The sequence below is a fragment of the Saccoglossus kowalevskii genome, chromosome 11 (assembly GCF_978046115.1).
Source record: "Saccoglossus kowalevskii chromosome 11, keSacKowa6.1, whole genome shotgun sequence".
NCBI lineage: Eukaryota > Metazoa > Hemichordata > Enteropneusta > Harrimaniidae > Saccoglossus > Saccoglossus kowalevskii.
The window spans coordinates 32,446,613-32,461,612 of NC_140651.1; the positions used below are offsets into that span (position 1 = coordinate 32,446,613).

The 15,000-nt window shown below is 39.3% G+C and overlaps 13 non-coding genes across 13 annotated transcripts; all 13 read right to left on the bottom strand.

Moving 5' to 3' along the window:
* Positions 1 to 2,991: 2,991 nt before the first annotated feature.
* TRNAQ-CUG (transfer RNA glutamine (anticodon CUG)) lies at positions 2,992 to 3,063 on the bottom strand. Its single transcript has one exon. It is a non-coding gene; the product is annotated as a tRNA-Gln (tRNA).
* Positions 3,064 to 3,732: 669 nt separating this feature from the next.
* On the bottom strand, positions 3,733 to 3,804 carry TRNAQ-CUG (transfer RNA glutamine (anticodon CUG)). The gene has a single exon. It is a non-coding gene; the product is annotated as a tRNA-Gln (tRNA).
* Positions 3,805 to 4,473: 669 nt separating this feature from the next.
* Positions 4,474 to 4,545, bottom strand: TRNAQ-UUG (transfer RNA glutamine (anticodon UUG)). Its single transcript has one exon. It is a non-coding gene; the product is annotated as a tRNA-Gln (tRNA).
* A 1,045-nt stretch (positions 4,546 to 5,590) lies between these two features.
* TRNAQ-UUG (transfer RNA glutamine (anticodon UUG)) lies at positions 5,591 to 5,662 on the bottom strand. Its single transcript has one exon. It is a non-coding gene; the product is annotated as a tRNA-Gln (tRNA).
* A 1,041-nt stretch (positions 5,663 to 6,703) lies between these two features.
* Positions 6,704 to 6,775, bottom strand: TRNAQ-UUG (transfer RNA glutamine (anticodon UUG)). The gene has a single exon. It is a non-coding gene; the product is annotated as a tRNA-Gln (tRNA).
* A 1,043-nt stretch (positions 6,776 to 7,818) lies between these two features.
* On the bottom strand, positions 7,819 to 7,890 carry TRNAQ-CUG (transfer RNA glutamine (anticodon CUG)). The gene has a single exon. It is a non-coding gene; the product is annotated as a tRNA-Gln (tRNA).
* A 1,041-nt stretch (positions 7,891 to 8,931) lies between these two features.
* Positions 8,932 to 9,003, bottom strand: TRNAQ-UUG (transfer RNA glutamine (anticodon UUG)). The gene has a single exon. It is a non-coding gene; the product is annotated as a tRNA-Gln (tRNA).
* Positions 9,004 to 10,044: 1,041 nt separating this feature from the next.
* On the bottom strand, positions 10,045 to 10,116 carry TRNAQ-UUG (transfer RNA glutamine (anticodon UUG)). The gene has a single exon. It is a non-coding gene; the product is annotated as a tRNA-Gln (tRNA).
* A 671-nt stretch (positions 10,117 to 10,787) lies between these two features.
* On the bottom strand, positions 10,788 to 10,859 carry TRNAQ-CUG (transfer RNA glutamine (anticodon CUG)). The gene has a single exon. It is a non-coding gene; the product is annotated as a tRNA-Gln (tRNA).
* Positions 10,860 to 11,900: 1,041 nt separating this feature from the next.
* On the bottom strand, positions 11,901 to 11,972 carry TRNAQ-UUG (transfer RNA glutamine (anticodon UUG)). The gene has a single exon. It is a non-coding gene; the product is annotated as a tRNA-Gln (tRNA).
* Positions 11,973 to 13,013: 1,041 nt separating this feature from the next.
* On the bottom strand, positions 13,014 to 13,085 carry TRNAQ-UUG (transfer RNA glutamine (anticodon UUG)). Its single transcript has one exon. It is a non-coding gene; the product is annotated as a tRNA-Gln (tRNA).
* Positions 13,086 to 13,757: 672 nt separating this feature from the next.
* On the bottom strand, positions 13,758 to 13,829 carry TRNAQ-CUG (transfer RNA glutamine (anticodon CUG)). The gene has a single exon. It is a non-coding gene; the product is annotated as a tRNA-Gln (tRNA).
* A 1,041-nt stretch (positions 13,830 to 14,870) lies between these two features.
* TRNAQ-CUG (transfer RNA glutamine (anticodon CUG)) lies at positions 14,871 to 14,942 on the bottom strand. The gene has a single exon. It is a non-coding gene; the product is annotated as a tRNA-Gln (tRNA).
* Between the last annotated feature and the right edge of the window lie 58 nt (positions 14,943 to 15,000).

Sequence of the window (15,000 nt, forward strand, 5' to 3'; positions counted from 1 at the left end):
ATACCAAAATAAACGAAGGTCCTACAGAGATTTGAACTCAGATCGCTGGATTCAAAGTCCAGAGTGCTGACCATTACACCATAGGACTTGTAATACTTCCTTCCAATATACATTTCTATGGTGAAAACAAACATTACTCAGAAAAATAAAAATCCTTTCAACTGAGATGAACTATGCAATTCGAATACATGTGCGTCACTCAGACATTGACACCTTCTCACGCATTGATATCATGAATGGTATTATTGTTTTAGGAACTGCCATCAGATGATGATTTTAAGGAAGGATTTATTACAGATTGGCGTGAGGGCACGTCGCATTCCTCCTGCGCCGCAAGTTTGTATATATCGATGTTTATCTCGGCGATATATCATACCAAAATAAACGAAGATCCTACCGAGATTTGAAGTCGGATCGCTGGATTTAATGTCCAGAGTACTAACCATTACACCATAGGGCCTGTAATACTTACTGCCAATATACATTTCTATGGTGAAAACAAACATTACTCAGAAAGTTAAAATCATTTCAACTGAGATGACCGATGAATTTCGAATACCTGTGCGTCATTCAGACATTGACACCTTCTCACGCATTAATATCATGAATGGTATTACTGTTTTAGCAACTGCCATCAGATGATGATTTTAAGGAAGGATTTATTACAGATTGGCGTGAGGGCACGTCGCATTCCTCCTGCGCCGCAAGTTTGTATATATCGATGTTTATCTCGGCGATATATCATACCAAAATAAACGAAAGTCCTACCGAGATTTGAACTCGGATCGCTTGATTTAATGTCCAGAGTGCTCACCATTACACCATAGGACCTGTATTACTTCCTTCCAATATACATTTCTATGGTGAAAACAAACATTACTCAGAAAGATTAAAATCCTCTCAACTGAGATGAACTATGCAATTCGAATACATGTGCGTCACTCAGACATTGACACCTTCTCACGCATTGATATCATGAATGGTATTATTGTTTTAGCAACTGCCCTCAGATGATGATTTTTAGGAAGGATTTATTACAGATTGGCGTGAGGGCACGTCGCATTCCTCCTGCGCCGCAAGTTTGTATATATCGATGTTTATCTCGGCGATATATCATACCAAAATAAACGAAGATCCTACCGAGATTTGAACTCGGATCGCTGGATTTAAAGTCCAGAGTACTAACCATTACACAATTGGGCCTGTAATACTTCCTGCCAATATACATTTCTATGGTGAAAACAAACATTACTCAGAAAGTTAAAATCCTTTCAACTGAGATGACCGATGAATTTCGAATACCTGTGCGTCATTCAGACATTGACACCTTCTCACGCATTAATATCAAGAATGGTATTACTGTTTTAGCAACTGCCATCAGATGATGATTTTAAGGAAGGATTTATTACAGATTGGCGTGAGGGCACGTCGCATTCCTCCTGCGTCGCAAGTTTGTATATATCGATATTTATCTCGGCGATATATCATACCAAAATAAACGAAGGTCCTACAGAGATTTGAACTCGGATCGCTGGATTTAAAGTCCAGAGTGTTGACCATTACACCATAGGACTTGTAATACTTCCTTCCAATATACATTTCTATGCTGAAAACAAACATTACTCAGAAAGATAAAATTCCTTTCAACTGAGATGACCGATGCAATTCGAATACCTGTGCGTCACTCAGACATTGACACCTTCTCACGCATTGATATCATGAATGGTATTACTGTTTCAGGAACTGCGATCAGATGATGATTTTAAGGAAGGATTTATTACAGATTGGCGTGAGGGCACGTCGCATTCCTCCTGCGCCGCAAGTTTGTATATATCGATGTTTATCTCGGCGATATATCATACCAAAATAAACGAAGATCCTACCGAGATTTGAACTCGGATCGCTGTATTTTAAAGTCCAGAGTACTAACCATTACACCATAGGGCCTGTAATACTTCCTGCCAATATACATTTCTATGGTGAAAACAAACATTACTCAGAAAGATAAAAATCCTTTCAACTGAGATGACCGATGAATTTCGAATACCTGTGCGTCATTCAGACATTGACACCTTCTCACGCATTATTATCATGAATGGTATTATTGTTTTAGCATCTGCCATCAGATGATGATTTTAAGGAAGGATTTATTACAGATTGGCGTGAGGGCACGTCGCATTCCTCCTGCGCCGCAAGTTTGTATATATCGATGTTTATCTCGGCGATATATCATACCAAAATAAACGAAGGTCCTACAGAGATTTGAACTCAGATCGCTGGATTCAAAGTCCAGAGTGTTGACCATTACACCATAGGACTTGTAATACTTCCTTCCAATATACATTTCTATGCTGAAAACAAACATTACTCAGAAAGATAAAATTCCTTTCAACTGAGATGACCGATGCAATTCGAATACCTGTGCGTCACTCAGACATTGACACCTTCTCACGCATTGATATCATGAATGGTATTACTGTTTCAGGAACTGCGATCAGATGATGATTTTAAGGAAGGATTTATTACAGATTGGCGTGAGGGCACGTCGCATTCCTCCTGCGCCGCAAGTTTGTATATATCGATGTTTATCTCGGCGATATATCATACCAAAATAAACGAAGATCCTACCGAGATTTGAACTCGGATCGCTGTATTTAAAGTCCAGAGTACTAACCATTACACCATAGGGCCTGTAATACTTCCTGCCAATATACATTTCTATGGTGAAAACAAACATTACTCAGAAAGATAAAATTCCTTTCAACTGAGATGACCGATGCAATTCGAATACCTGTGCGTCACTCAGACATTGACACCTTCTCACGCATTGATATCATGAATGGTATTACTGTTTCAGGAACTGCGATCAGATGATGATTTTAAGGAAGGATTTATTACAGATTGGCGTGAGGGCACGTCGCATTCCTCCTGCGCCGCAAGTTTGTATATATCGATGTTTATCTCGGCGATATATCATACCAAAATAAACGAAGGTCCTACCGAGATTTGAACTCGGATCGCTGGATTCAGAGTCCAGAGTGCTAACCATTACACCATAGGACCTGAAATACTTTTCAATATACATTTCTATGGTGACAACAAACATTACTCAGAAAGATAAAAATCCTTTCAACTGAGATGACCGTTGAATTTCGAATACCTGTGCGTCATTCAGACATTGACACCTTCTCACGCATTAATATCATGAATGGTATTACTGTTTTAGCAACTGCCATCAGATGATGATTTTAAGGAAGGCTTTATTACAGATTGGCGTGAGGGCACGTCGCATTCCTCCTGCGCCGCAAGTTTGTATATATCGATGTTTATCTCGGCGATATATCATACCAAAATAAACGAAGATCCTACCGAGATTTGAACTCGGATCGCTGTATTTAAAGTCCAGAGTACTAACCATTACACCATAGGGCCTGTAATACTTCCTGCCAATATACATTTCTATGGTGAAAACAAACATTACTCAGAAAGATAAAAATCCTTTCAACTGAGATGACCGATGAATTTCGAATACCTGTGCGTCATTCAGACATTGACACCTTCTCACGCATTATTATCATGAATGGTATTATTGTTTTAGCATCTGCCATCAGATGATGATTTTAAGGAAGGATTTATTACAGATTGGCGTGAGGGCACGTCGCATTCCTCCTGCGCCGCAAGTTTGTATATATCGATGTTTATCTCGGCGATATATCATACCAAAATAAACGAAGGTCCTACAGAGATTTGAACTCAGATCGCTGGATTCAGAGTCCAGAGTGCTAACCATTACACCATAGGACCTGTAATACTTTTCAATATACATTTCTATGGTGAAAACAAACATTACTCAGAAAGATAAAAACTCTTTCAACTGAGATGACCGATGCAATTCGAATACCTGTGCGTCACTCAGACATTGACACCTTCTCACGGATTGATATCATGAAAGGTATTATTGTTTTAGCAACTGCCATCAGATGATGATTTTTAGGAAGGATTTATTACAGATTGGCGTGAGGGCACGTCGCATTCCTCCTGCGCCGCAAGTTTGTATATATCGATGTTTATCTCGGCGATATATCATACCAAAATAAACGAAGATCCTACCGAGAATTGAACTCGGATCGCTGGATTTAAAGTCCAGAGTACTAACCATTACACCATTGGGCCTGTAATACTTCCTGCCAATATACATTTCTATGGTGAAAACAAACATTACTCAGAAAGATAAAAATCCTTTCAACTGAGATGACCGATGAATTTCGAATACCTGTGCGTCATTCAGACATTGACACCTTCTCACGCATTATTATCATGAATGGTATTATTGTTTTAGCATCTGCCATCAGATGATGATTTTAAGGAAGGATTTATTACAGATTGGCGTGAGGGCACGTCGCATTCCTCCTGCGCCGCAAGTTTGTATATATCGATGTTTACCTCTTGGATATATCATACCAAAATAAACGAAGGTCCTACCGAGATTTGAACTCGGATCGCTGGATTCAAAGTCCAGAGTGCTCACCATTACACCATAGGACCTGTATTACTTCCTTCCAATATACATTTCTATGGTGAAAACAAACATTACTCTGAAAGATTAAAATCCTCTCAACTGAGATGAACTATGCAATTCGAATACATGTGCGTCACTCAGACATTGACACCTTCTCACGCATTGATATCATGAATGGTATTATTGTTTTAGCAACTGCCCTCAGATGATGATTTTTAGGAAGGATTTATTACAGATTGGCGTGAGGGCACGTCGCATTCCTCCTGCGCCGCAAGTTTGTATATATCGATTGTTTACTTCGGGGTTATATCATACCAAAATAAACGAAGATCCTACCGAGAATTGAACTCGGATCGCTGGATTTAAAGTCCAGAGTACTAACCATTACACCATTGGGCCTGTATTACTTCCTTCCAATATACATTTCTATGGTGAAAACAAACATTACTCAGAAAGATTAAAATCCTCTCAACTGAGATGAACTATGCAATTCGAATACATGTGCGTCACTCAGACATTGACACCTTCTCACGCATTGATATCATGAATGGTATTATTGTTTTAGCAACTGCCCTCAGATGATGATTTTTAGGAAGGATTTATTACAGATTGGCGTGAGGGCACGTCGCATTCCTCCTGCGCCGCAAGTTTGTATATATCGATGTTTATCTCGGCGATATATCATACCAAAATAAACGAAGGTCCTACAGAGATTTGAACTCAGATCGCTGGATTCAAAGTCCAGAGTGCTGACCATTACACCATAGGACTTGTAATACTTCCTTCCAATATACATTTCTATGGTGAAAACAAACATTACTCAGAAAGATAAAATTCCTTTCAACTGAGATGACCGATGCAATTCGAATACCTGTGCGTCACTCAGACATTGACACCTTCTCACGCATTGATATCATGAAAGGTATTATTGTTTTAGCAACTGCCATCAGATGATGATTTTAAGGAAGGATTTATTACAGATTGACGTGAGGGCACGTCGCATTCCTCCTGCGCCGCAAGTTTGTATATATCGATGTTTACTTCGGGGTTATATCATACCAAAATAAACGAAGGTACTACCGAGATTTGAACTCGGATCGCTGGATTCAAAGTCCAGAGTGCTCACCATTACACCATAGGACCTGTATTACTTCCTTCCAATATACATTTCTATGGTGAAAACAAACATTACTCTGAAAGATTAAAATCCTCTCAACTGAGATGAACTATGCAATTCGAATACATGTGCGTCACTCAGACATTGACACCTTCTCACGCATTGATATCATGAATGGTATTATTGTTTTAGCAACTGCCCTCAGATGATGATTTTTAGGAAGGATTTATTACAGATTGGCGTGAGGGCACGTCGCATTCCTCCTGCGCTGCAAGTTTGTATATATCGATGTTTATCTCGGCGATATATCATACCAAAATAAACGAATGTCCTACAGAGATTTGAACTCAGATCGCTGGATTCAAAGTCCAGAGTGCTGACCATTACACCATAGGACTTGTAATACTTCCTTCCAATATACATTTCTATGGTGAAAACATACATTACTCAGAAAGATAAAAATCCTTTCAACTGAGATGACCGATGAATTTCGAATACCTGTGCGTCATTCAGACATTGACACCTTGTCACGCATTATTATCATGAATGGTATTATTGTTTTAGCATCTGACATCAGATGATGATTTTAAGGAAGGATTTATTACAGATTGGCGTGAGGGCACGTCGCATTCCTCCTGCGCCGCAAGTTTGTATATATCGATGTTTACCTCGGGGATATATCATACCAAAATAAACGAAGGTCCTACCGAGATTTGAACTCGGATCGCTGGATTCAGAGACAAGAGTGCTAACCATTACACCATAGGACATGTAATGCTTTTCAATATACATTTCTATGGTGAAAACAAACATTACTCAGAAAGATAAAAATTCTTTCAACTGAGATGACCGATGCAATTCGAATACCTGTGCGTCACTCTGACATTGACACCTTCTCACGCATTGATATCATGAAAGGTTTTATTGTTTTAGCAACTGCCATCAGATGATGATTTTAAGGAAGGATTCATTACAGATTGGCGTGAGGGCACGTCGCATTCCTCCTGCGCCGCAAGTTTGTATATATCGATGTTTACTTCGGGGTTATATCATACCAAAATAAACGAAGGTACTACCGAGATTTGAACTCGGATCGCTGGATTCAAAGTCCAGAGTGCTCACCATTACACCATAGGACCTGTATTACTTCCTTCCAATATACATTTCTATGGTGAAAACAAACATTACTCAGAAAGATTAAAATCCTCTCAACTGAGATGAACTATGCAATTCGAATACATGTGCGTCACTCAAACATTGACACCTTCTCACGCATTGATATCATGAATGGTATTATTGTTTTAGCAACTGCCCTCAGATGATGATTTTTAGGAAGGATTTATTACAGATTGGCGTGAGGGCACGTCGCATTCCTCCTGCGCCGCAAGTTTGTATATATCGATGTTTATCTCGGCGATATATCATACCAAAATAAACGAAGATCCTACCGAGATTTGAACTCGGATCGCTGGATTTAAAGTCCAGAGTACTAACCATTACACCATTGGGCCTGTAATACTTCCTGCCAATATACATTTCTATGGTGAAAACAAACATTACTCAGAAAGTTAAAATCCGTTCAACTGAGATGACCGATGAATTTCGAATACCTGTGCGTCATTCAGACATTGACACCTTCTCACGCATTAATATCATGAATGGTATTACTGTTTTAGCAACTGCCATCAGATGATGATTTTAAGGAAGGATTTATTACAGATTGGCGTGAGGGCACGTCGCATTCCTCCTGCGTCGCAAGTTTGTATATATCGATATTTATCTCGGCGATATATCATACCAAAATACACGAAGGTCCTACAGAGATTTGAACTCAGATCGCTGGATTCAAAGTCCAGAGGGCTGACCATTACACCATAGGACTTGTAATACTTCCTTCCAATATACATTTCTATGGTGAAAACAAACATTACTCAGAAAGATAAAATTCCTTTCAACTGAGATGACCGATGCAATTCGAATACCTGTGCGTCACTCAGACATTGACACCTTCTCACGCATTGATATCATGAATGGTATTACTGTTTCAGGAACTGCGATCAGATGATGATTTTAAGGAAGGATTTATTACAGATTGGCGTGAGGGCACGTCGCATTCCTCCTGCGCCGCAAGTTTGTATATATCGATGTTTATCTCGGCGATATATCATACCAAAATAAACGAAGGTCCTACCGAGATTTGAACTCGGATCGCTGGATTCAGAGTCCAGAGTGCTAACCATTACACCATAGGACCTGAAATACTTTTCAATATACATTTCTATGGTGACAACAAACATTACTCAGAAAGATAAAAATCCTTTCAACTGAGATGACCGTTGAATTTCGAATACCTGTGCGTCATTCAGACATTGACACCTTCTCACGCATTAATATCATGAATGGTATTACTGTTTTAGCAACTGCCATCAGATGATGATTTTAAGGAAGGCTTTATTACAGATTGGCGTGAGGGCACGTCGCATTCCTCATGCGCCGCAAGTTTGTATATATCGATATTTATCTCGGCGATATATCATACCAAAATAAACGAAGAACCTACAGAGATTTGAACTCAGATCGCTGGATTCAAAGTCCAGAGTGCTGACCATTACACCATAGGACTTGTAATACTTCTTTCCAATATACATTTCTATGGTGAAAACAAACATTACTCAGAAAGATAAAAATCCTTTCAACTGAGATGACCGATGCAATTCGAATACCTGCGCGTCACTCTGACATTGACACCTTCTCACGCATTGATATCATGAATGGTATTACTGTTTTAGGAACTGAGATCAGATGATGATTTTAAGGAAGGATTTATTACAGATTGGCGTGAGGGCACGTCACATTCCTCCTGCGCCGCAAGTTTGTATATATCGATGTTTATCTCGGCGATATATCATACCAAAATAAACGAAGGTCCTACCGAGATTTGAACTCAGATCGCTGGATTTAAAGTCCAGAGTACTAACCATTACACCATAGGGCCTGTAATACTTCCTGCCAATATACATTTCTATGGTGAAAACAAACATTACTCAGAAAGATAAAAATCCTTTCAACTGAGATGACCGATGAATTTCGAATACCTGTGCGTCATTCCGACATTGACACCTTCTCACGCATTAATATCATGAATGGTATTACTGTTTTAGGAACTGCGATCAGATGATGATTTTAAGGAAGGATTTATTACAGATTGGCGTGAGGGCACGTCGCATTCCTCCTGCGCCGCAAGTTTGTATATATCGATGTTTATCGAGGCGATATATCGTACCAAAATAAACGAAGGTCCTACCGAGATTTGAACTCGGATCGCTGGATTCAAAGTCCAGAGTGCTAACCAGTACACCATAGGACCTGTAATACTTTTCAATATACATTTCTATGGTGAAAACAAACATTACTCAGAAAGATTAAAATCCTTTCAACTGAGATGAACGATGCAATTCGAATACCTGTGCGTCACTCAGACATTGACACCTTCTCACGCATTGATATCATGAATGGTATTATTGTTTTAGGAACTGCCATCAGATGATGATTTTAAGGAAGGATTTATTACAGATTGGCGTGAGGGCACGTCGCATTCCTCCTGCGCCGCAAGTTTGTATATATCGATGTTTATCTCGGCGATATATCATACCAAAATAAACGAAGGTCCTACCGAGAGTTGAACTCGGATCTCTAGATTTAATGTCCAGAGTTCTAACCATTACACCATAGGGCCTGTAATACTTCCTGCCAATATACATTTCTATGGTGAAAACAAACATTACTCAGAAAGATAAAAATCCTTTCAACTGAGATGACCGATGAATTTCGAATACCTGTGCGTCATTCCGACATTGACACCTTCTCACGCATTAATATCATGAATGGTATTATTGTTTTAGCAACTGCCATCAGATGATGATTTTAAGGAAGGATTTATTACAGATTGGCGAGAGGGCACGTCGCATTCCTCCTGCGCCGCAAGTTTGTATATATCGATATTTATCTCGGCGATATATCATACCAAAATAAACGAAGGTCCTACAGAGATTTGAAATCGGATCGCTGGATTCAAAGTCCAGAGTGCTGACCATTACACCATAGGACTTGTAATACTTCCTTCCAATATACATTTCTATGGTGAAAACAAACATTACTCAGAAAGATAAAAACCCTTTCAACTGAGATGACCGATGCAATTCGAATACCTGCGCGTCACTCTGACATTGACACCTTCTCACGCATTGATATCATGAATGGTATTACTGTTTTAGGAACTGCGATCAGATGATGATTTTAAGGAAGGATTTATTACAGATTGGCGTGAGGGCACGTCGCATTCCTCCTGCGCCGCAAGTTTATATATATCGATGTTTACCTCGGAGATATATCATACCAAAATAAACGAAGGTACTACCGAGATTTGAACTCGGATCGCTGGATTCAAAGTCCAGAGTGCTCACCATTACACCATAGGACCTGTAATACTTCCTTCCAATATACATTTCTATGGTGAAAACAAACATTACTCAGAAAGTTAAAATCCGTTCAACTGAGATGACCGATGAATTTCGAATACCTGTGCGTCATTCAGACATTGACACCTTCTCACGCATTAATATCATGAATGGTATTACTGTTTTAGCAACTGCCATCAGATGATGATTTTAAGGAAGGATTTATTACAGATTGGCGTGAGGGCACGTCGCATTCCTCCTGCGTCGCAAGTTTGTATATATCGATATTTATCTCGGCGATATATCATACCAAAATACACGAAGGTCCTACAGAGATTTGAACTCAGATCGCTGGATTCAAAGTCCAGAGGGCTGACCATTACACCATAGGACTTGTAATACTTCCTTCCAATATACATTTCTATGGTGAAAACAAACATTACTCAGAAAGATAAAATTCCTTTCAACTGAGATGACCGATGCAATTCGAATACCTGTGCGTCACTCAGACATTGACACCTTCTCACGCATTGATATCATGAATGGTATTACTGTTTCAGGAACTGCGATCAGATGATGATTTTAAGGAAGGATTTATTACAGATTGGCGTGAGGGCACGTCGCATTCCTCCTGCGCCGCAAGTTTGTATATATCGATGTTTATCTCGGCGATATATCATACCAAAATAAACGAAGGTCCTACCGAGATTTGAACTCGGATCGCTGGATTCAGAGTCCAGAGTGCTAACCATTACACCATAGGACCTGAAATACTTTTCAATATACATTTCTATGGTGACAACAAACATTACTCAGAAAGATAAAAATCCTTTCAACTGAGATGACCGTTGAATTTCGAATACCTGTGCGTCATTCAGACATTGACACCTTCTCACGCATTAATATCATGAATGGTATTACTGTTTTAGCAACTGCCATCAGATGATGATTTTAAGGAAGGCTTTATTACAGATTGGCGTGAGGGCACGTCGCATTCCTCATGCGCCGCAAGTTTGTATATATCGATATTTATCTCGGCGATATATCATACCAAAATAAACGAAGAACCTACAGAGATTTGAACTCAGATCGCTGGATTCAAAGTCCAGAGTGCTGACCATTACACCATAGGACTTGTAATACTTCTTTCCAATATACATTTCTATGGTGAAAACAAACATTACTCAGAAAGATAAAAATCCTTTCAACTGAGATGACCGATGCAATTCGAATACCTGCGCGTCACTCTGACATTGACACCTTCTCACGCATTGATATCATGAATGGTATTACTGTTTTAGGAACTGAGATCAGATGATGATTTTAAGGAAGGATTTATTACAGATTGGCGTGAGGGCACGTCACATTCCTCCTGCGCCGCAAGTTTGTATATATCGATGTTTATCTCGGCGATATATCATACCAAAATAAACGAAGGTCCTACCGAGATTTGAACTCAGATCGCTGGATTTAAAGTCCAGAGTACTAACCATTACACCATAGGGCCTGTAATACTTCCTGCCAATATACATTTCTATGGTGAAAACAAACATTACTCAGAAAGATAAAAATCCTTTCAACTGAGATGACCGATGAATTTCGAATACCTGTGCGTCATTCCGACATTGACACCTTCTCACGCATTAATATCATGAATGGTATTACTGTTTTAGGAACTGCGATCAGATGATGATTTTAAGGAAGGATTTATTACAGATTGGCGTGAGGGCACGTCGCATTCCTCCTGCGCCGCAAGTTTGTATATATCGATGTTTATCGAGGCGATATATCGTACCAAAATAAACGAAGGTCCTACCGAGATTTGAACTCGGATCGCTGGATTCAAAGTCCAGAGTGCTAACCAGTACACCATAGGACCTGTAATACTTTTCAATATACATTTCTATGGTGAAAACAAACATTACTCAGAAAGATTAAAATCCTTTCAACTGAGATGAACGATGCAATTCGAATACCTGTGCGTCACTCAGACATTGACACCTTCTCACGCATTGATATCATGAATGGTATTATTGTTTTAGGAACTGCCATCAGATGATGATTTTAAGGAAGGATTTATTACAGATTGGCGTGAGGGCACGTCGCATTCCTCCTGCGCCGCAAGTTTGTATATATCGATGTTTATCTCGGCGATATATCATACCAAAATAAACGAAGGTCCTACCGAGAGTTGAACTCGGATCTCTAGATTTAATGTCCAGAGTTCTAACCATTACACCATAGGGCCTGTAATACTTCCTGCCAATATACATTTCTATGGTGAAAACAAACATTACTCAGAAAGATAAAAATCCTTTCAACTGAGATGACCGATGAATTTCGAATACCTGTGCGTCATTCCGACATTGACACCTTCTCACGCATTAATATCATGAATGGTATTATTGTTTTAGCAACTGCCATCAGATGATGATTTTAAGGAAGGATTTATTACAGATTGGCGAGAGGGCACGTCGCATTCCTCCTGCGCCGCAAGTTTGTATATATCGATATTTATCTCGGCGATATATCATACCAAAATAAACGAAGGTCCTACAGAGATTTGAAATCGGATCGCTGGATTCAAAGTCCAGAGTGCTGACCATTACACCATAGGACTTGTAATACTTCCTTCCAATATACATTTCTATGGTGAAAACAAACATTACTCAGAAAGATAAAAACCCTTTCAACTGAGATGACCGATGCAATTCGAATACCTGCGCGTCACTCTGACATTGACACCTTCTCACGCATTGATATCATGAATGGTATTACTGTTTTAGGAACTGCGATCAGATGATGATTTTAAGGAAGGATTTATTACAGATTGGCGTGAGGGCACGTCGCATTCCTCCTGCGCCGCAAGTTTATATATATCGATGTTTACCTCGGAGATATATCATACCAAAATAAACGAAGGTACTACCGAGATTTGAACTCGGATCGCTGGATTCAAAGTCCAGAGTGCTCACCATTACACCATAGGACCTGTAATACTTCCTTCCAATATACATTTCTATGGTGAAAACAAACATTACTCAGAAAGATAAATATCCTTTCAACTGAGATGAACGATGCAATTCGAATACATGTGCGTCACTCAGACATTGACACCTTCTCACGCATTGATATCATGAATGGTATTATTGTTTTAGGAACTGCCATCAGATGATGATTTTAAGGAAGGATTTATTACAGATTGGCGTGAGGGCACGTCGCATTCCTCCTGCGCCGCAAATTTGTATATATCGATGTTTATCTCGGCGATATATCATACCAAAATAAACGAAGGTCCTACCCAGATTTGAACTCGGATCGCTAGATTTAAAGTCCAGAGTACTAACCATTACACCATAGGGCCTGTAATACTTGCTGCCAATATACATTTCTATGGTGAAAACAAACATTACTCAGAAAGATAAAAATTCTTTCAACTGAGATGACCGATGCAATTCGAATACCTGCGCGTCACTCTGACATTGACACCTTCTCACGCATTGATATCATGAATAGTATTACTGTTTTAGGAACTGCGATCAGATGATGATTTTAAGGAAGGTTTTATTACAGATTGGCGTGAGGGCACGTCACATTCCTCCTGCGCCGCAAGTTTGTATATATCGATGTTTATCTCGGCGATATATCATACCAAAATAAACGAAGGTCCTACCGAGATTTGAACTCCGATCGCTGGATTCAGAGTCCAGAGTGCTAACCATTACACCATAGGACCTGTAATACTTTTCAATATACATTTCTATGGTGAAAACAAACATTACTCAGAAAGATAAAAATCCTTTCAACTGAGATGACCGATGCAATTCGAATACCTGTGCGTCAGTCAGACATTGACACCTTCTCACGCATTGATATCATGAAAGGTATTATTGTTTTACCAACTGCCATCAGATGATGATTTTAAGGAAGGATTTATTACAGATTGGCGTGAGGGCACGTCGCATTCCTCCTGCGTCGCAAGTTTGTATATATCGATATTTATCTCGGCGATATATCATACCAAAATAAACGAAGGTCCTACAGAGATTTGAACTCAGATCGCTGGATTCAAAGTCCAGAGTGCTGACCATTACACCATAGGACTTGTAATACTTCCTTCCAATATACATTTCTATGGTGAAAACAAACATTACTCAGAAAGATAAAATTCCTTTCAACTGAGATGACCGATGCAATTCGAATACCTGTGCGTCACTCAGACATTGACACCTTCTCACGCATTGATATCATGAATGGTATTACTGTTTCAGGAACTGCGATCAGATGATGATTTTAAGGAAGGCTTTATTACAGATTGGCGTGAGGGCACGTCGCATTCCTCATGCGCCGCAAGTTTGTATATATCGATATTTATCTCGGCGATATATCATACCAAAATAAACGAAGGTCCTACAGAGATTTGAACTCAGATCGCTGGATTCAAAGTCCAGAGTGCTGACCATTACACCATAGGACTTGTAATACTTCCTTCCAATATACATTTCTATGGTGAAAACAAACATTACTCAGAAAGATAAAAATCCTTTCAACTGAGATGACCGATGCAATTCGAATACCTGTGCGTCATTCATACATTGACACCTTCTCACGCATTAATATCATGAATGGTATTATTGTTTTAGCAACTGCCATCAGATGATGATTTTAAGGAAGGATTTATTACAGATTGGCGTGAGGGCACGTCGCATTCCTCCTGCGCCGCAAGTTTGTATATATCGATGTTTATCTCGGCGATATATCATACCAAAATAAACGAAGGTAATACCGAGATTTGAACTCGGATCGCTGGATTCAGAGTCCAGAGTGCTAACCATTACACCATAGGACCTGTAATACTTTTCAATATACATTTCTATGGTGACAACAAACATTACTCAGAAAGATAA